Raw genomic sequence first — 22,960 nt, forward strand, 5'->3', positions numbered from 1 at the left:
GGTGTCTCCACAGAGGGAAGATAAAGTAGTGATGACATCCAGCTGAACTAAGCATTCGCATTCATGCCCGAGAGGGATCTAAATCAAACCCACAGATCCAAATATTACCTAGTTTTGGAAGGCACCTGCCCCAAGATATGTGCCTTGCAAACACCCACTCTAAAGAGGGTAAAGAGGGTGAACCAAAAAATTGTGTCTGCGTTTCCCATGCTATGGGGTGGCCAGAGAGAAATGCCAAACGCAAATTCTGAGCTTGATCCTCTTCCACAGATTAGATCCCTTAGGGAAAACCAGAGGTCCAGCTTGGTTGCTTATCCCAGCATCCATACTTTGCGCAGTGGCCTAGAAACCGCAGCAAGCTTGGCTCCCCCTTGGCACTGCAAGATTTCTGCTAGAGTTAACACTGGAAAGCAACCAGAAATGGCCACAAATCAAAACCACCAAGGGGCTGCTGCAAGTCTCACAAACCTTGGTTTTGCACCAAGCTAATAGCAGCAACATCACTGAAGCTATGTGTGATTTGTAGTCTGTAAGTTAGAACAGAAGCTGGCCGTCTGAGTAGAGAAGTTAAATCCCTTTAATTATTAAAACATATCCTACTGCTGTTGAAAATCCCATTGCCATTGGAAAAAATACACTTGTAATAAATGTATGCTATACATCAAAGGCCTCTTTTGTAAATAAAGCATTCCATATTTTTTTTCTTTTTTTTCCTAAAAATATTGGCCCAGGGACTAAATTAATGTTTGATCTGTTATCTTAGAAACATTTTGGAGTGGCAGATTTATCTGCTGTTTACGTTTTTCCTCGTAATACAGCAATGAATTATTCTTGTTGATAAGGGGAAATGATTTAATATAAATGGTTGGAGGGTCCTCTTCTGAAGTCAGTGGGAGATCTGGCTGGGCAGGAAAGGAAGCATTGGAGCAGAGGGTAGTAAAAACTCAGAGCAGCATTCCTGCAGTCCCAAATGCATTTTGCAGAGCATAGCACCCATGCAAGCCCGCCCCATTCTAGCCCTTGGAGATGAACAAAGCTGGAGGACCATTTCCAACATGTACAATATTTTGGTTGTGAAACAGCAACTGTTCAGTTACATCTTACTTATTACATGTTACAAATTCATGGCTCTTGCTCTGATAAAAACATTCCTTGCCTTTGGACTGCAACAGCAGAGGTCTAGGCACAAGCAGCTGGGCTGTCTGGCTCCCCTCCCACCCAGCTGTGTAGGCAGCACTTCTGGCACACAGATCACAGTCAATTCTGCTAGCCCCAGGGTCGAGCTCCATCACCTGGGTGGGTGCAATTTGGCTGCAGAGACTGGAGAGTGCTGGTGAGCACTCAGCCTGCAGCAGTAGGGCCTTTGCCATCCAAACTGCACAAATAACCTGGACTCTGCAGGGAAACCCAATGTGAAAGGTGCCACTTTTACTAGCTGCATCTCTTTTACCATGCCCTTGCCTCCTCTGCAGGTAGCAGACAGGCAAATTTTTGTCCCCATGTCCCACCATGGGTTCACACACTTCCTGCCATCGCTTCTGTTGAAAGCAGGATCTGTGCCTGCTCCATACACCACCCGTTCTGCCCTGGTGCTGCTGGCACAGTGGGATGGAGCCGCATGCATGGCCCACAGCCCCAATGCCTCTGTGTGCTGCACCTCCCCACTCCGACCCTGCAGCCCCAGGCACTGAGCCAGGCTACCACTTTCCCTCCTGCAGCGCACCACGGGGACCTGGCCAGCGCTGCATTTATGTAACGCTTCATAACCAAGGCTATCTAAATAAGCAATGTGAGCGCAACATCTGCTACCCAACCTTACCCATTGTTTTTATGGAGAGCTTCAATCAGCAGTCCCCCTCACCCAAATTCAAATTAGTGTAAGGATATTGCCTGCACATTTCTGCTTGGACCATGTTTTATACTGCAAAGTTGTAGGGCTGAAATAACAGACCCTCAGGGGTTTACAGGAGAAATATGTTCTTGGAGGTCCCATGGGCCTTAAGCTCTGCATCTTCTTGCTGGCTTCTAGCCCATTCAGCTCCTCTGATCACAGGGGAGGGACCCTGCCATGGCCTCTTCCAAGGTGTCCGAAGGGAAGGTGCCATTCCTCCCCCACCCTCCCCACCCCATTGATGCCCCTGCAGGGCACCATCCTCTACCTGCAGACTTCCAGAGTGCTCTGAATTTTAGCCCCACTCCCTCTACAGTCCCAAGACATGTTCCTGATGTGTCCTTTCAGTAAGGCCTACTGGGAAGATCTCTAGCCATCATAAGATGCTTGGCTCTGTCCTCATTGTCTGCTCCATCCCTTTGCAGTGCTGGGCTGGCACAAAGGGAATGGATCCAGCTTGAGGACTCACCTCCTGCTTGAGTGCTGCCCGACCCTTCCCCTACCCGAGCTAGATGAACTTGAAAAAACTATGAACTATGAAAACATAGGCTATAAAAAGGCACAGAGAAATGACAAATTACCTCTCCAAATGGCGAATCTCCTATCTAGCTATATCAGGCACTGATGGAGCTTTAAGGTAGGGCAGGAATTCTTCTTGAGTAAGCCACTAGAAAGCAAGCATCATATCTGGAGCAAGTATCAAGGGTCTCCAGAGACTCAGAGGCACAGATACCTCCAGACTCTATTCAGATTATTGATAGCTGGGCAGCTCTGACAGGACCTTTCTGAAGATGCTGGTCTCTCAATTACAGAGCCTGAGTGCCTTAGATTTGATGCCATTTACAGGGCTGAAGTTGGCAAAAAAATACCCCAAACACATATTGCAGTGTGCTAACTACAGCTACCAGCTGTGGGTGGGGGAAGCCTGGAAAGATACCCTGCATCAGATTTCCAGCATCATGAATGTATCTCCTCAAACCAGCCCCAGATATAAATGTTCCCCACTTAGGCCTTTCCATTCCACACTAATTCTTACAGTTGTTATTTATAAAACTCTGTTACTCCCTGCCTGATCAGATCTGCAGACAAGGAGACCCTCCTATGTGCCTTTGCCAAGTGTTCATACAGTTCCTGTCACTGAACTTTCAAGTCATTCAGGCAACTCTTAATTTGATCTACAATAAATCCAGTTTTGGTTGGCAGGGCATTGCAAGGACTCCGTGAGCTTTCCTGCTACCCATGGGGCTGAACTGAAAGAAAACCCACAATCTGAGGAGAAGAAACAGATGCAGAGGTTGCCTTTGGGTAGCTGAGAGAGCAGAATCTATTTTGGGAGTAACTCAATGAGAAATTTGTTTATGAGACTCTGGGGAGAAACAGAAGTTATGTGCTATAAACCAAAATAGGTCCTTTACCCTCTTCCTAAATACTGTGTACTTGAAGGCTGCTTTAGGGTGGAAACACATATAATCATTGGAGACAAACCACAGAAATGAGAGTAAAAAGAAAAATAAGAGATCTCCGCTCACCCACTCCCGTAGCAATATCCCTCTGTGAGATACCTAGTGCCCCAAGGCAATAGTTTAGAGGTTGTCTAAATGGACTTTGGTTGAGGTGAGAACCTTGGCAGTGCAAATACTGCTGCGGGTTGAAATACAGACCTACAGGGTCTCAACCTCCCAACCAGAGGCAGCTGGTGCCTTGTGCTCCTGGCTTCCATGATTCCCAGGGTGGCTGGGGCCAGCCACCTCTGATCCTGAAGAGATGCATGCAGGGACAGCTGCATGGCTCTGTCTTCTGACAATCTGACTATTAGCTATTTTGGCAGGCAGATTGTGCAATGATTTATGATGCCAAATATTCACTAGAGAGAATACAGTGAGGTCTTCATGAGGGAACCAGTGGCTGAAAGTTTCATTGAAGTTTTCATAAAGGATAAGTGTTTGTTTAGATTCCTTATTGCAATTGTATCTCCCTGAAGCCTCACAAAGCAACAAACTGGCAATCCAAAGTATACATCCACATCAAGTCTATACACATTTAGGTGTTCTACTCCATATTATTGAGATTACAGAGCCCCTGGTGATAAGCTTTACATCACATATCCTCCTCTTATTCTAGGCTAGATCATGTCCTCTAAGGAGGTTTACAGCTACTGGAAAAATTAGGTCAAATAGTTTGAACCCCCGAAAAGGAGAAGAATTTTTTAAAATATTCTAATGACATTTTTTAAAATGAAAGATCTCATTTTGAAAATGCTGAAACATTTCACATCATTGACTTTTTTGTAATTCTACTTAGGTCAGAGTTTGTTTTCAAAATTGAAATTTTCATTTAAAATCACCTACACTTGAAAAAAAAAAAAAGGTGAAATGGTTTTAACATGAGCAAGTTAACTCAAGAGCAAGTTTGTTGTGGTTAGATCTGAATTTTGACGGAAATTAAAAGGTTTCCTTTTTTCCCCACTGTATTTGTGTACTATTCACAACAATTGTTTAGCTCAGTAACAGAATCAAAAGACTGATATTCATGATCAAAAGTGATATTCATCCTTCAGCTATCAGTGAGATTGGTTCTCTAATGAAGTCACAAATGCTTCATGGAGTGAGATCACAGCAGCCCCCTGTGAAAACCCAAGGATGTCACAGCTCAGTGCTCTCATGATACACCATACCCAATCCTCTCTCTTTTCCATCCCTCCTTCCCCCAAGAGTAGCATAGCTATGGGTGGGAAATACACTGAATGGCAGACATATGCAGAATGCTGGGAAGACCCTGATGGAATACTGGGACAGCCCCTAGTAGTAATAAAGGCTCCTTTCCATTGCTCCAGTTATAGCCCGCCATTGACTATGGCTCAGGAAAAGCAGGAGCTGGACACCCTCCAAATCTGCTGAACAGAGCACCAAGACGCTGATTACAAGGAGAAGTCTCCTCATGGCCTCTGCTTCAGCTGAACAGAGGCATGTGAAGGATCACACAGAAGGGTCTTACAGTCCCAGAACTGGAGGAGTTTGCACTCTGAGGTCCCTCTTCAGGCCCATCAATTACCTTTCGTTAGAGGGGTGATGATTCTCTGCAAAATCTGATCTGCCTCTTGGGAAAACCAGAACTGCAGCAGTTCATTCCAGAATACATTTCCACTGTACTGTTTCACTTATCCCCGCAGAACCAAATACATAAAATAACAGTGCTAGTGAGTTAGCTCACCCATGAGCAGACAATCTGGAGTCTATTCCTGCTCATGTGCCTGCATGAGATCTGTCTGTTAAGTTTCAGTCAGGAACAACAACGAAAACCCACCTCAGAAAACTGGGACAAGCGAGTATAATCTGTCTGTGCCCCTTTTCGCTGGTAATCTCTTTGTGAAAGATGTCAAACCTCTTGACTCTCAGATTCCAGCTGGATTCACAAGGCAGGTGGCTGGAAAGGAACATATATCCTTCCCGGTAAAGGGCATGCATGGGACTTGGGCTTTCTGTACAGCAGTAACCAAGGCACATTTTGGCTGCCTCACTTGTCAAAGCAGAACCACGTTTAACCAGTAGATACTCAAGTTAGGGAGCAGGAAGCTGAAAGCAGCCCTGATATCCTAATTATAGACTGCTGCCTCTCCCAGCTGGAACAGCCATGGAAGGGCGTGCAGGAAGACCAGCCACCTCACACACAAGGAGCTTGTCATTAAGGGCCCGCCAGTCCCGCGGCCAGCCATTCCTGCTGTCATTCCCTGGCTGTATGAAAGAAGGCAGTCTCTGTCTGCTCCTCTGTGCGTGCTCTGCACTGGGCTGCTGGCAAGTTACCAGTTGAAGCCATGGTGGGAAAGCCTGAAATTCTTCCTTTCCATCTACATTTCCCCTTTAGTTTCTCATGCTCTCCAGACAGTCACTCCTACAGCTTTCCTTCCCTCTCGCCCCGACCCACTCAGCACCCCAGCGAGGTGGTGACGGCGCCCTGCCAGACACACTGAACCTGAAAGCATCCCCATCTTGCCCGGCAGTCACCCAGGGAGGGCGGCAGTATTTATCATCACTCCATCGGCCGCTGCCAGACACTCTTGCCATTAAGATGTCAAAACAGGTTTCTCTCTGGAAATCCAACAGCCCTGCAGACTTACCCTTGCCGGCAGCAGCCCCATTTGGAAATCTGTTCCCTTTCAACCTCACACGTGCACTTAAAATGCCGGTACTGTCCACTTCTTCAGGGGATTAGGCTCCTATTAAAGCTGCCTTCCACATGATTCATTGTTATCTCCTGGTGTTGATCTGATTTATGGATTGCCTTGTGTTAATTAAGGTCATAAAATTGGGAGCAGGAAAAGGCTTCCAGCACTGTGATGCTGTTAGTTGGGTTATTTTCCAGCCCCTATGTTATTTTGCAGTGGATGGGAGATGGTGCAGCTGACGTCCTGTGGTCAAAAATGAGACTTCACTGGGACGAGCCCTTGTTGCCCTCTCAGCCTTGGGATGGGAGGCAAGTCACTGGGAAGGCAAAACCATTTCTGCTCAGCACTGATTCGCAGACAGCAATGAATTCATAGTCCAAGCTGTTATTATTCAGATTAGGCTTGTGTCTATAAACCCAGCTGAGATTGGAGCTCCATTGTGCTAGGCACTGCACAAGCATCTTGTAAAGATTATCCCTGCCCCATGAAATTTTGCTGTCTGAGCATTCAAAAGAGCCCAATGGGCACATTGCAGTCTTCTCTGTCACTGCAGCATAAAAGAGACAGATGTAAGCCCACGTTGGTCAGCTCAGGACCAACCAGCAATGTAACCCCAGACAAACACTGCTCCCTGCAAGTTAGCGCTGTGCTCCCAGGGCACGCTGAGCCCTGGGCTGCCATGGCAGGTCTGCTACTCCTTCCTGAGACATGCTGCTTCAAGCTAGCTCAAGCACCTAAACCAGGGCTCAGTGTATGAAACAGAAGGTGCACTGTCACCAAAGTAGCACCCAGACACGGGGTGACTGGGCACTGCACCCAAGGTCATACTATAAGTCCACAGAAAAGCCAGGACTCAAGTGGGTGCAGCCAGAATGGGATCCTGCAGCAACCTGAGCACTTCCCATAGGACCCAGATGTTGGTCCAGCTGCAGTGATCCTGTTGTCATTTCAACATATGATGTATTTTCACACTTAGATTTGGGGTTTTGGTTTGGGATTGGGTTTCAGGGTTTGGGGGGTTTTGGTGAAAAAATCTTCAAAGCCGAGAGACTGTTGTCAAGATAAAAATTGCTGATGAGATTCACCTCTGATGCAGTAGATACCTATTTGGCCTCATGTGCTAGCTATGAAATAGGCAGATAACTACACACAAAATCAGTGCTACATATTTCTATTCATAAGCTGCTATGTTTTCCTTCACTAATTTGTTAAAATTTATGATTTCTTAAACTTTTGAGACAGTCTCTTCATTTATTTTACAAAGTACTTGAGCCCATTGGTAGTACAGGTTTACCCTTGGCATGTGAACCTGACTTCCCCAGAAAGGGTGATTTCTTTCTCTGTTTTACTTTCCTCTTCCAGCCAATTTCATTACAAGGTTCCCATGAACTGGCTCAGAAATTGACTCGTTGTGGCCACATTAGCCACTAGGGACTTCATAAGCATACACTTATTACACTTTTATTTTAACATCAAACTTGGCCACTGTAAATCTGCTATGGCTCCACCATCAACCACAGCAAAAATGTTTGCTTGATGCAAGCATGATGCAATAATATAAATTTCCAGTGCTAGACAAAAATATTTTATGTCCCATAAACAAAAATGAAAAACAGTGCTAAATATATCTATCTGAAATTTCAATTAGAAAAAAAAATCAAAAGCAACACATAAATAAACTTAATTCTTCTGTTAAGAGTTTGCAGACTTTACCAGAGGGAAAGCCAAATAGGAAAATCTAAACATGGTAAATTCTTCATCACATGAAGTCTTTATTTAAAGAGTGCATATCTTAAAAAAAAAAAAAAAAAATACCATTTTATGTGTAGTTGAAGGAATTTTGGGTGAGTTTCTGTGACCTTTGTTACGCATGAGGTCAGATTGATTATCATAATGGTCCCTTCTGGCCATGCACTATGAATCTGTTAATTTTAGCTCAATATCCTCTTTCTCTGGGGGCTACACTAACTGAAATGATATCACATTTTCCACTTTAGGACTAGACACACACACACAGTCCCTACAGTTGAGCTGGCGTGCACTGCTGTACTATCACACACTAACTTCTGTGTATATCTGAACCTTATTCAGCTAGCTGATAAGTCACATTGTCCTCCTTGGATCATGAATTATTACTGATATCCCTGATGATCAAAATCAGACTGAGATATCTCTTCTGCTCCATCCTCCAAAAACTAGGACATTTAAAAACAATTAAATATTCCTCTTCCTTCTGACACAAATGTTTAAGTTCCTGTTTTGGAGTTCCCCTTGTATTCTATTTATGTATTATCATGGCTTATTTATGTATTTTAAGAGGACCTGTAATTCTCTCAGTCACCCCATTCCTATAGGTGTGGCTTTAAAAAAGAGTAAACAGATACTGTGATACTTAGCAGTGCTGCAAAAAGCACTACAATTGTAGGTTATCAGAAGACAGATTGAACAATTTTGCAATTAAGCACACCAATATATTTCATGGCAGCAAGGCTTCCCGGTGGCCAAGTAAAAGCCACAAACTTCATTTCCAGATCCAGCTGCTCGTATGATACAATGTTAAAAAAAAAGGTTCTTTTTCAACACAGATAATCCACCCGCAGTTAACTGAGAGCTGACTATTCCATTTTGGGCTCTTTAAGCTGAAATCAAAACATTTCGTGTTGGCCAGCCAAGCAGAAGCATTCTGCTTCAAGTCAGTTTAATGCTCCTTTGCCTTCGGCCCTGGCGCCTCCCGGCTGTTTCACAAAGCGGGGTGCAGCACACCTGAATGCTTTGCAGACTGCACCCCTCCTCCACTTCGAGAATTTTGATTCCACATTTGTCCTAATCGTACTTTCTGTGGGAAACAAATGAGTTATTTGGTCTCCTTCTCCCAACTTGGAATGAAAACTAATAGTGATATATGAGGATTTCCCTTGAGAGAAAACATCCAATTTTTGCGCAGCGTCCATCCAAGATGTTGAACTTGGATAGAGGAAAGCTTTGGTGAAAGCAGAGAGAAGGCTTTTAGCCCAGGAAAAACTATATAATGTTTAATCCTGACCAGTTCCCTAATCTACTTCTCCGCAGGGACGTCCAAAGAGCTATGCTGGTACAAAGGAAAGGGAGAAGGAGACATGTTGGGGGCAGAAAAGAGTGGCATGAAGCCAGGCCAACTTAATCCAGCTCTCATGAAACTACAGCCTCAGAGAGGGAAGGTCAAAATGGGTTTTGCAACAGAAATGCAGACACAACATGATGATAGGGAGACAATCTGCTCTCCATAATATTCCTATTATCCTAAGCAAACAGAGGACAAGAATGAAAAGTACCGTGGGGCTCTTCTGTTGTGTTTGTGTAAGAATGCCATTTTAATTCACTTTCACCAGGGCCTTTAAGTCAATACTTTTTTATAGCTACATTCTCATGTGAAATCTATATCCTGGCAATTTGAATCAAGACTGCCCCAGGTCAGACACCTGTAAAGCTGAACTGCAACAGGAAAGAATGGCACTTTTGTATTAATGGGCAAGAGACAATTCAGAGTCATAGTTTTCCTGTTGTACCTTCAAGAGGCAAAAGTAAAGACCTGTCATGCAATTACATATGTCCACATTGTTATGCAATTTCTCGTGAACCTTCCATCTTCACTCATCTCCACACCCACTTGCAGAGAGGCAGCTCAGGGAGGCAGATTCCAGGGTGATTGGGCATATAACAGATCCATGCCAAATCTGCCTACAAACAAACACTTTTGTAGATTTAATCAGTTTTTAAAGACTTAAACTCCGGGCTCTTTGCCTTTCCCAGACTTTGGTCTCCAAGATTTGTCTAGTGAGATTCCTGTGGCTGTCACTCAACTTTACAGTTGGGTAGGGGATTGAAAGGAGGAGGGAAGAGCCCAGCCATCTGCAGTTTATGCCAATATAGAGCTATTGTAGATGTCCTCAACACTAAGTAAAAACCTGGTTTTATCTCCAAAAAAACACAGCCAGTGGCTTGACCTAATGGTTCACAATGCAAAACATGTGCTGTGGATTCCTAACCACCTTCATCCCAACCAACCAATCCTCAGAGGATGCTCTTATATGTACCCACAGCCCCTAGATGTTTTGCCAGCTGAGGTTAAGCGTGCAGAAAGTAACCTTAGTGAGCTGTCTTTATATCTCCCACCATCCCTGACGCCTGTGGTGAGAGCTGGGAGACCTCAGTCACAAAGCAGCAGCAGACAGGTTGGGGTGGCTGATTGGGTTACCCTTCCCCACCTTTCCACCCCCTTGTTCTCTCAGCGGTTGTGCCACTGCAGCATGGGTGGCTTAACTGCTTGTGAAACTGTTCCTGAACTACAACAGTTTACTGTCTGATGTCTTAAAGGCTTTTCCAGATGTGCTGGAAACAACCTCCAAGATGGGGATGAGACAAACAGCTGAGAACAGCAATTTCACCACCTGTTCCAGCTGCACCCATGGGCGCCTGTGACTCAACACCCTCAAGCTCTTCAGCTTTGCTCAGAGGCCAGGGTCTCCCAGCAGAAAGCTCAGCAGTGCCTGAGTTGGAAGAAAAGCAAGCACTAGCAGACACAGTCTTGAACTTGCTGCCAGGAAGGGCAACTGGTGGCTCAAAGAAGTGCCAGGGACACCCTCCTCGTCCTGTGTCCTCCAGCAAACAGCTACTGGTAATGCTGTGCAGGAGGCAGCTGCAGGGGAGTGAGATGTTGCTGCTTTGTACATTGCTGCTGCTGCAGCCTGGAGGATGTCTTCTCTTGCGACCAACTGCTAGGATTCTCTGAGCAATTCTGCTATGATTTACAGTAGAGCTGTTAATTGCCTGGAAACACTAAAGAATTATAGATCTTAAGTCATAAAACATCTATCAGCCTTGACTCAAACAAAATTGCTGTATATTATTACATAAACTGAAGCCCTGTTATTTTCCCCATGCTAAGTGCCTCTTAATTGAAATCCCTGATTGCTTTTTCCAGGCCCTTCTCCAGCCCGCCACCCAAAGATTACTGATGCATGTAGTAATGTGTTGTTAACATGCAACGATGTGTGGTAGGGATTGCCCATGATTATTTCACCAATTCCCTCTGTGGTCTGGTCTTCTTACTGAGGCAAAAGGGTCTTGCCAGACTTAACTGAAGTTAAATAAGAAGTTTTTCAAGGGAGCTCCATCCACAAATTATGAATCATATACATGACACTCAATTTTGCAGCCCATAATCACATTAGCAATGCCACTGAAGTGAACAGAGCTCCTTGGGTGAGTAAAAGTTACTCGCAAAAAAAAAGTATTTCAGACTTGGTTACAGCCTAGGTTGGACTCACTCTAAACTGAAAGTTCCATATGCCCTAGTTCTGTTCGTAATTTTGGGGCAAAGTTCATCTGTTTAAGAAGCAATGCCAACTGCTCATCAGATGAGTGTGGGCTTTCTATTTAAAGAATGGAGTGTTTCTAACAACTTAATTCCACTGATGCTTTATGATTACAATCCCAAATACTGTTTTTGCAGCTGATGGATTAAAAATTAAATAAATCCAAAGCATCCCTTTAAGGACAATCTTTTAAGCTGCATTGGATGGCATGCATGCACACCTCTGAGAAACAATGATGAGAGACATGTATACTGAACAGACCATGACAGAACCAGTTCTGGCACCAAACACTATTTAATGTAGTTGAAGTCCACGGAAATGATTAGGCTGGGATCCTCAAGCTCAATGGAAAGTTGTAAACCTTGTTTCCAATTTAACTTTCAGACAGCAGTGTGTCCTAGGTGCAAAGTTTCAAGTAAAAGCTGTATCTTCTGCAGGCAGTACAAAGCCTGTGGCATGCTTTGGGCTCATGCAGAGGGGTCATTCATACCATCAGAAGACACGCCACAGCATTTCACTTGCTAACAACGATGCTTATCTGGGGTTTGCCAACCACTGAGCTCCTCTCCTGGGCTCTGACAGGCAGCCCAGCAGCCTCAGTAGTCCTCCTGTGCCACACCACTGCAAAGTCACACAAGTGGCGGGTCCTTTGGGAGTTAGCATCTAGTTCCCTTGGGATCCTTTTGTTCATAGACAATGCTGAAATAACTTCAGTCATCATGGCCAGTAGCAGTGAGTGTATAGCTCTCCAGAAACAAAACCACAAGGTTTCAGACCAACTCAAGCCACAGAGCTAGTCTGTGCAATGAATGTCTGAACCACACATATCCAGAATGGGTCAGAGCTGAAGGGCCCCTGCAGAGTCATGAAACACTCCCCTCCTCACACAGAAATTTGACTTTTGGCCTTAATTCCTATTCTCTTGGGCTAGATCTGGTTGCTCTCTGAGGGACAACCCAGCCCTAGCTCACTCTTAAGCTGGAACCAGGCCCCCACAGCATGGTCTCTCTTTGAGCATGAATTATACATTATGCTACAACTTTGACATTCCCTGGGACTTTGCCATGCTGACATCTTATGTAAGGTGCCCAGGCTTTCCAAAGAAAAGCACTATCCTCTCACCAAAGAGGTAGCCAGAATGGCCAGGTAGAGCTTCCAGAAAATGTACCACCAGTAATGTCCTTCCCACACCCCAAATGCCCTCCATAATACTGCAAACAATAAGTAAAAGTTTGCTTCCTATGAAGGATCTTTGAAAGTCCTTTGGGACTACAGTACAGATCAGGACAATATAAGTCTTTGAGATCGCAAGTGCAGGAAACAATGAAACAATGTTCAATTTTTTATTATTTTTTAATAAAATGAATTCCATATTGTATTGAAATATTTCTATGAGACTGCTCCTCAGTCACTCGTGGCCCTTAGCACACCCTCTTCACCTTCCCTGGGGGCACCTGACATTTTTAACATCAGCAAATTTGAACGTGATTTATTCAGTTTCTTAAATATAGCACTTACCTAGTTATAAAATACTGCCCCAATTCTTTTATATACAATAACCATTGTGCTTACGATGACTTAAGCCGTGCATATTATTTTTTAAAAGAATTATATTTACATGGAATGTTTAAGAAAAGAATTTCCCAGATTCCGGAAGCAGAACCTCCTTCAGAACAGGAAGGAAATAATTAATTTTTTACCTTAAATCCCAACAAGTGTAATGGTTTATTACCCGGAGGGAAAAGAGTGAGAGAGTTTCTTTTCAACTCGATGAGGTGAGTGTTTATATTAAGAGATTGTTCTGAAACTCCGGTGCCACCAGAGAGTGACTAACAACACTCAGATCATACTTCAAGCTCAAAACATTTCAGAGATGAAGTCAGTAATATTTTGGGATGGGAGGGGACACGTGAGGGAGAGTGAAAGACAAGGACTTGCTCAAAGCCACCTCAGAGGCCAGTAGCAAAGCTGAGCATTGAACTCAGGGCTCCAGTTCCTCTCTTCTACTGGTCTGACCATGATTCCTTCCTCAATTCTAAAGTCTCAGTCACAAAGTCTTTTTCTGCAGTGATTAATTCCTCCTTAACAGACAGGACTTTAGGGATGCACTCTGTCATACCCTGAGGTTTTAGTACACCTTGTCCCTGGATTTTGAGCTCAATACAAGGAGATTTGAGGAGATTGCCAGTAACTCGTAATTTGACAGCATTTTGGAAAGTCCTACTTAGAAATAAAGAGAAGAGAATAAAAAACATCTATGGCCCTGCTGCAGCAGGACCATTGTGTATTCACCTCTATTCATGTCTCCCAAGTGAAGCCATTTCTGGAAATGCCCAACATGGAAGTGCAGGGATCCGATGAGGGTGATATAATAGGGAATGTGTTTTCCCAAATAATTTTGGAATCACTGTTCTTGCAAAGCTGTAACTGCCCCAACTCCAACAAGAAATCAAGAGCAAAACCCCATTCCTGGTCAGACCTGCAGCCCAACATTAGGAGACTTGTGCCACTGCAAGTACCTTCTTTTGGCCAATAAAGTCTTCAACACTTGTGCTCAGTGATCTTTTGATACATGTGAGTAGCATGACATCAACACTGATATCCTGGCCACGTAATGATCAGGGAAGTGCTGTCTAGCCCCTTCCACATTCCTGCTGGTGATTCAGTTCCCTTCGTACCCTGCTTCGCCATACAACCTTGACAGTAAATAGGCTGCCCTGCTGTGTCCCAGAGGTGGGGCTGCATTTCAACAGTGGCAAAAGTAATTCCTGAACATAATTTTATTTTATTTCCAGGCTTCAAAGCACTTTGAGATCTCTCAGAAGCTGGGGAGATAGTACTCCTTCTATAGAATATTACTTCTCCTACAGACATGCATGTACCCCTAGGACCAAAGGCAAACACAGGGGGACCTTCAGTCCTAGAGCTGAACTCCAGCTGCATTCATCACCTCATCTGTTATTTGATGGACTTTTGCCAATGGGCATTGTCAACAGGAAAAAAAAAAAAAAGGAAGGAAAAAAACCCTAACAACTTTCCAGCTAGTATTTTAAGGCTGTGAATTACACACCATTTCCAAGAAAGGAGAAGTATAGACATTTTGAGCATGTGTTCTGTCTTCAGTTGGACATGGGGGAAGGTATGCCACTGTATGACTTGTCTTCCATTATGAGCATTGTATTAACCAGTCAGGAAAGGTGGTGTGGAGGGGAGATGCAGCCCCTTGAGCCATAACTTCTCCTTTGGCAAATCTACCCCTTCATGAGAATACAGCAAAAAAATAACCAGTAAGGAAGAAGATTTGATGTTGGGGTCTCCATCACATCCAGCTATGTCAATGACTTTAAAGGATCTCCAGCTAACAGGCGCCACTGAAAGCAAGCTCCATGCTGGCAGCGGCCCAACCCTGTAAGACATTTTGTGTGCCTCCACTAACAGCCATTCACCTCCGGCTACGGAAATGGGCTGCACAGCCTCTGAGCCCTAATCTCAACTCTCAGACATCACTTTTAGAGAAGTCTCCCCCTACCTTAAAAGCAAAACTAAACTTAAAACCCAAACACTTACCCAAACACTTCCATCCCTCACTTGCTTCCTTTATTTAGTCACAGTTTGTTGCTTCAAACCAGTGAGCAGGCTGCACTGGATCTGGTGGTGGACACGTGTGTATGCAGTCACAGGCGAGTGCCTGCTCCCTGAACTGGACAAGATCTGAACTAGCAGGACAGCAAAACTGTGTGTTCTGGACCTACTGTACTGCAAAGGACAACAAATGATTCTCCTAGTGTATAAGACCTGAGCTTCTGGAGCAATACATTTTATTTTTGTAGTTTCTGTGAAATAAGATGTAGCTGTTGGGTGTATAGCCAAATCAGGTATTAGAAGCCATACACTTGTTACAATTCCTCTTCTGTGGGATTAGCGGTTCTCAGAACCGGACACCAGCATGCCACAGGCCAGCAGCTGGGGGCGGGGGTTAGCTAACCTGCACCCTCTGTATTTCTAACATCTGTGATTCAATGCACATAAGATTCACTTTCCATAAGAACAGACAGAATTTGCACATTTGCCACTGCTTACTGTTGGGCTTCAAGAGGCAGAACACCTCCAGTATTTGCTCCTCAAAGGATCAGAGCTGCAGATCCTCCTGCAGTGACACACAGCAACCTCAACCATCTCAGCCCGAAGCTCTGCAGAACATTAGGGACAGACATACCAGTGTGTGACTGGACACTGATTCAGAGTTTATGTCTGACCTCATTGTCAGGACTTGGGAAAAAGAGGGGAAAGGGGGAAGACAGAACTGGATTGGAGTCAAAATCATTAATATCCTTGTACTTGACGAACGAGTCCAGAGAGCAGAGGCAAGTAAGGTCAAATGTATGTTAAAGTAGTGAGATATAATAGCCAGCAGGCACAGCTGAGGTCACAGAGCAATACTTGCTTTGTTTTTCCCCCCTCTGAACTAAAGAATTCTTGTCTAATCAAAATTAAGTTTCTGGGCAGAGACTAATCCATATTTATGATCCTCTGTGCTGAGGCAGAATGAAGCAAACTGCCTGATGCAGGGTGGAGGTGGCTGAAAATGAGCTGCTCTGGGCCTTAGGGATACCACCACTGCTGTGCCACAGAGGAGTTAGAGGCGCAGGAACTGTGGTTACAAGCATGGTCACCCCTGGGCTCCCTGTGATTTGCAGAGTGGCAGAGCACCCTTGTGCACTAGTGAGCAAGACATTTGGGAGCTCTGAACCACTCTGCTGCACTGCTTCCCAGCATGGGAGAGAGGGTACTCAGTCAACGGAGACAGCTTGACATGAGCAATCATTGTAAAGGCTGCTCTTCATACCCTGTTACTAAACCAAGAAGCACCTTCCCATACCGTTGTCCAGATCTGACTCGTGAAACCAGTGGGAAGGATGTCTGCGCTTTCACTGGCAGGTCCTTAAGAAACCACTGGGAAACATATTTTCATAAATACCTGCATTTTTCACAAATCTGGTAGAGACATCTCCATCTAGTGGTCTGGCCAGGGAAGAGAGGCTTACAGACTTCATGCTTCAGCTTGTCCTTCTACGCTCAGTTTCATGTGCTTTGGCTTCTCCAGCTGCACATCGATATAGCAACATTTCCCAAACTTCCAGGGGGTCCTGTTAATGTCAGAGAAAGGCCTGGAGATTCTTGGCCGGACACTCCACTGTGAGCTACAGCCCAGATTCCACCCACTCAGCTCAGCCAGAGTAGAAGGGGATCAAATTGTCATCTCAACATCTGTTTTGAATCCACTAAGAGAGATGCTGTAGTGTCACACACACGCACACACATACACACATACTCAAGTGCTTACAAACACCAGGCTGTGGTGACATCCAAGTGGTCTCATAAGGTGGAGGTATGAGTGAGGGGGAAATCTGGCTATCCATCAACCCCCAACTACTATTTACTTGGCTGTCCTTAACAGCAAGTATAGCAAGTAATAGCAAGCAATACCAACATTAATGCCTTTATCTCCTCAGCATCCCTAAGAGGCAGGGCAGTACTGTCAGCCTCACTGTACAGCTGGAGAACCACAGGCCAAGAGTAGCCAAAGTGAGTCAACCCAAGCGACATGCAGGCTAGAGGCAGAAGGAGGTGAGTGTAGACCCTCCGCCATTCAGCTAGCCTGCTCGCTGACTCCACACTTACTGACTCTCTCTGGAGCCTGGCAGAGGGTCCAGAGAAAAGCTACAGCCCAGTATAAATACACTAAAACAGCTCAATTCCCCAAGCTTTGTGCAAAGTAGTATCTCAGCCAGGGGACACACTCAAATACCTCAACAGGAGAGCTTTGTGTTGTCACCAAGTACAATGATGAATTGCCTGCTAGAAGGTAGATTTCGTCCTGCGCAGCAGATGGGGAACAAGCCATAAAGATAGCTCACAAGAGTATGGAGGAGAGCGGTCTGGGTCCTTCTGATGACCAGGCACAGTCATCGCCTGCCACAGGGTCTTGGCCCCAAACCGAGCATTTTGAGGGGCAGCCAAAAGGGGAGAGTGGAAATGGATGGGGACGCACAGAAAATGGCAGGGACTTCATGCAATGTAAGCAGACACATTTGGGATGGAAAAAGCAGCACTAATCAAACGGAACTCTGAATTTCCCTCTAGACACAGGGTATTAAAAATAATCCCAGCTGAACTTTACCCATCTCTCTCACAGCATCTCCCAGCTGCTTCAAAAATAAACAGCTCTGTCTGGGTAGAGCTGCAGCCACACAAGATTTTGGGTTCCCAACCTGAGTGCAGAGATGGTGAATAGAGCTTCCCTGGCCCAGCTGTCCAGGGGGCTCTGCCATGTACAGTTTGTGACTGCAATGCCAACTGCCCCGAGGATAAGACACAGTGAAATGAAGCACAAGAAGGGCTCTGAGGCCACGAGCCTGCTCCCACGCTGTTGCCACAAGCTGCTCCTTGCAGCCCTGCAGCCCACCAAGCTCACAGACTCCCTCCCGCCCTCAGCCCAGCCCTGGTGAACACTTCATCCCAGTTTGCTCCTGGTCAGAAACCCACCGCATGCACAGGCAGCCCCTGCTCCATTCCCAAGCGCCAGCCCACCCCTCTTTGCACAGCGCTTCCAAGCAGCACCCACACCTCCTTGTGGGGACGTCCTCCATCTTACACCTCCCTCCTTCCCACAGGCACACATTCCCACAAGCAGTCCCTGTCCCCCCCAGTCTCACTCCTCTTTTCCCCCAGATTCCACCTCATGATGCTGCTTTGCCCTGAAGACACAGAGCCACAGCACACCACTCCTTTCTGTCTGTCCTCCTCTTCCCAGGCCTGGGCACCTTGTGCAGGTAGGTTTTGAGGTAATCCTGTGTTTTTCCAACAGTGCTGCCAGCAGCATCCCCCCCGACCATCCCACCCCAGCACCCACATTGGGCAGCACCTTGCCAGGTGCCCCAAGAAGAGAAGGCGTTAGACCTTCCCCCCCCATCATGCCAGGATATAACCCTCATGTTACAAGTTGCCAGGCAGAACACACATCGCATTTTAAGAGGTTTAAGATGTTTTAGCACAAGTAAAAAATTCCAGTGCCCATGGGACTCTTTTTGGCTATAGGCTCTCCAGGGTGGGGTGCAGGCTCACTGGAAGACCCAGGACCTCTCAACATGTTTAACCACTAAGAGTTGTCACAGACTTTGCACCTCTCCTCTGGAGATGGGCCAGCAGCAAGTCTGGTAGCATGGGAGTTGGGGAACACAAAACCAAGGCTTTATCGGTGCCAGGGAAGAGGACACAGTTTTGGGCGTGAAACAGTTCCTGACTGGCTGTCTGGTTTTAAGTGGTTTATGTTGCAATCTCTACTTCTTTAAATTATCTGAGGCTAGTCAGGTATACAAAATTTCCTGTGTCAGGCTCCGCTGATCTTCAGACACCAGAAAGCTTTTCATTTTTTAACAAATTCTCTCCCAGGGACTACAAGATCTAACAGGTACCTGGCAGATGACAAATGAGCCCATCCTAGGCTGGAATTCTGCTCTCCATCAGTTGTCTTTCTGTCCCCCTCACAGTCAAAAAACCAGGATCCTTTCCACCCTTGAACCCTGCCAACTCCTAACACTGTACAGAAACCCTCAGGGGAGGTGGAAACCACTGTCTCCAGCAGACTCCAAGTCTCTAGCAAGTTCCGAATTTTTAAAGGTGTTAACCTTATTTAAAAGGGGAAGCAAGTAACAAGGCTAGTCCATGGAAGGAATAAACAGACTGGGTGGGAATTACAGCTCCTTTTGACGGGGCCACACAATCCACTCAGCAACAAACCCTTTGTTAATCTCCCACCTATTTCCTGCTGCAGCATTAATTGTCGGGCGTTACTCGGAGGCTGCAGGCAGCGTCAGGCTTTCTCTTCCGACCCAGCAAGGGCCACCACCGCCTCACAGCAAGCACATGCCACTTCGGAAAGCTCCCTTCTGAGGGACTTGGCCAAAGTACTGTTTCCAATTCTGGCTGCTCTATTTCAGGCAGAGCACGTACACCCACCCTGGGCTTGATGCATCTTTGCAGGCTTGCCATCTTATTTTTCTCAGATTCTGTTCAGGCAAATTCTCATTGACTCTGTCCTCTGGTACATCCTTCTCAGAGAGCGACTTACTGATGCTCTCGGCTGTGCCAAGGCAGAGTAGCCTACACCCTGCTCAAACACAGACGATCTCCGAGGAAGCTTCAGTCGGAGATGCAGCCACATGCCCCCACCCACCCCATCTGCTGTGGGTTCACAGTGGGGGGCTCTCAGCAGAGGAACCCCCAAAAGAAGCTGCAGCCGCTGTTCCTCCCAAGCTGCCCATGTGCTGGGGAGAAGAGGGACAAGGCTGGGCACCTTCCTGCTCCCAGAAGGGGTTTCCCCTGCACAGACGTGGTGAGAACTCAGCTGGGGTAGCAAGACTGACCCCAAACAGGCATGCATAGAAGTGCCTGGCCTGGCACAATCCTCCCTTGGGTATTTTTAGAAATGTCTTTCTGGCACGAGTGAGGAGCTTTTCATACAGAAAGGACAGGGCATGGGAACAAAGCAGGCATGCACATGAGAGAGAGCCCTCAGGCAGTGCTTGACAAGAGGTTTGGAGAATGTGACAGATTAAAAATCTAACACTGGTAAGTTCACGAAGCGACAGAAGACCATCACTAACAATCAGCTCCTTCGAGTCCAGGGCTTCACAGATGTTCCCAAGCCTGTCGCTCCTGCCAGCTGTATTCTGATGACAAATCCAAATTTTTAACATACCAGCGTGCTTTCCCCACCTTTCCTATATGGATTGCTCATTGTTCTCTCATTCCTCATGGTAGGCGATTGCTCCTTGCAACGTAGATGTTAAAGAGTCACAGGTTTCCTGAAAACTGTGAAACTAAAGAACACGTGCTGTACAATAAGTCGTAAAGCATGTGTGAAAAATAGTTGACACAGAAGCTGTCATGGAAACCAGTGCTACCAGAGAGCACACAGCCACAGAGCTCCCATTAAAGGCTGCAAAGTTGAACACAAACGCTAATCACTAAGGCAGAATATATTAAATTTACCCTCATGCCCCATTCAGTCTTCACAGCAAGCTAGCTGAAAACTGCAACCATTTCCGCTAGCAGCACTGGATGGTAGTTAGTAGTAATTAAATTACCAGAAATCTGCTCCTACAGAAATTCTTTTCATCTTGTGTACCCTACAAACTGTTTTTACTGACTAGGCACCACTCTTGTTCCAGGGAATAAGTCTGTTTAAAACAGACTACATGCATTTCCCAGGTTTGGGTTACGTTCTCCTACTTGATTGTCTCCCAGCTCCCCTCAGCCACAATACCCTGCGAGCAAGAAAAAGCCCATGAAAAAAGAAGCATGGTGAAACCAGATTAGGCTGTTCAGGCAAGATAGAGACAGACTGAAACTACAAAATACCCTGCAAGTATTACAAGCATATCCCACACTGTAATCAAACTGGTGGTCCTTAGATACCAGCTAGAAGGAAGTATGTAACCTAAAAATATTTGCATATATAGATATCTTTTGACATCCCACAGGTAGAGAAGAGGTGGAGGAACCTTGCCCTCTGTTGTGGAGAAAAAGCCCTACAGCCTTTCTTATTCCCCAGCCTGGCACATTTCTCAGATGGCCTCGCTGGCCGGGCATCGGACATGGGTGTTGCATGTTCTGAAGTGATGGGGACACACCAGAATTCATCCCTGATGGCAGCATTTACAGCCAAGAGCAATGCTGAGCTGTCTGGTGTGATCTGGATGCAGGCGCAGGATTCTATATTTTCCCTCTGCCACTTGCTTCAAAAGATTTTGATGTATCCAAGGGCCAGATCTGTGCATTTAGTGTATTTTTTGTGCTCTGTCTCAGGGCCTGGTCTTTATCTCAGTGACTTCAGAAAGCTTCAGGATTGCAATGGTTCAGGCTATGAGGAAACCAGCTTTTTCTGCTGACTCTACAAACATATAACAAGGCTTTTACTGACCTATAAAGGAAGCGTCTAGGCCAGAGTTGTCAAAAATAGGGCACCGGCAAACTTATTTCACCTTATTTTTAATCCACATAAATACCTTAGGTTGGAAAGTTCATCTAGTACTCAAATGTTTATAGGGTTCTTATTTTGCTCAAGAGGCTACAGAAAGAGAAATGGTGGAAGAGAAAATAAAATCCTGGTGAAGAAAAATTAGGACTGGTTGAAACATTTGTCTGAATTCTTTTTCTGGACAGAAGTCAGATCCTCGAGTAAGTGAAATTTTTAGAGTATATGAAAAATGTGTGCTTTCTCTAGAAAATAGAGTGTTTGTCATAACCTTCTGACTGAAAAGAAAGTGATTCTGCCAGATGGTCCTGGCTAACTCTTTTTGGTTTATAGGTGAAAAGTTGCCTTGTTTCACAGGGAGATGGAAGAGGAAGAGGAAGGGTCAGGTAGGGAAGGGTCCAGATACAGTTCTACATGAAAAGATTTTAAAATAAACTAGAGAATGCCCCACTACAAATGAGAAAGGAAGAAGGATCCTGAGAAGGGGATGAGACAAGAAAGTATAAAATTAAAGCACAGGTTCAGATTTAATGAGGTGCATAAGAATGCCAAAGTCAGTACTCTTCTAATGTAGGAGTCAGAATAAGGTCTTTGGCCAAGACCTTTCCACACATTCATTACCTTCTTTAATGACAAGATCACAACCCATTTTTCATACAGTGCTGTTCACTCCACATACATTGTTATTATGCTCCAGCATATCAAACTACAATACACACATTTTTTATGATACGTAAAAGGTGCAAGCCTAGCTAACACAGATGGCTACATGACAGTCATGATGGGAAAAGGACAATATTTTCCATTAAACAAAGAGCCTTCAGTACATAAATATTGAAGTGTGACATGAGATCAAGCTGCAGCTCATCAGATTGGGTGCAGCTTTCCCTTAGAATCACTGAAATCCAAAGTTCTGCTGCTGACTCCACATCAGCCTCGGTTTGCATCTTCAAATAAAGGATGTGAACGTCATGGATCCAAAGAAGGCATTACCTCTTCACTTGCTCTTTCCCCATATGACAAGATGGGGAGGTGGCTGTATTTCTGACATTTCCCATTTAAAGTTAAAATACTTCTACTGATGCTGCCGGGACCTACACAGAGCATATCATGTCAGCTCTACTGATGTCAATATAGTGGGGCAAATTTACACCAATGGAACTTGTGACCCAAACTGACTCAGACCTCAGCATTTCTTTCTGTGAGATAGACCCCAGAAATGCCAGTTTTATCTCCCAAGCTTGACAAAAGCAGCTTAAAGGCTTTCCCATCACACTCAAAGTGAGAGCTGATAAGGCTCAAAATCCAGAAATTGCTTACTTTACAACTTTAAGTCCCTTTCAAGCTGACCTTCTGCCCTGAAAGCCTAAAACCCCTCACCAACAACTATATTTAGGCAACTAAAGAACTGGAACATCTGGGAATAATAACAGCAGTCTCACTTGGAAATGGCATTTATGTACCATTGTCTAGAAAGCATTGCCATGCTGCAAAAGCTTTGCAAAATCCACTTT

Source organism: Balearica regulorum, chromosome 7 (genome assembly GCF_011004875.1).
Source record: "Balearica regulorum gibbericeps isolate bBalReg1 chromosome 7, bBalReg1.pri, whole genome shotgun sequence".
NCBI classification, from domain to species: Eukaryota; Metazoa; Chordata; class Aves; order Gruiformes; family Gruidae; genus Balearica; species Balearica regulorum.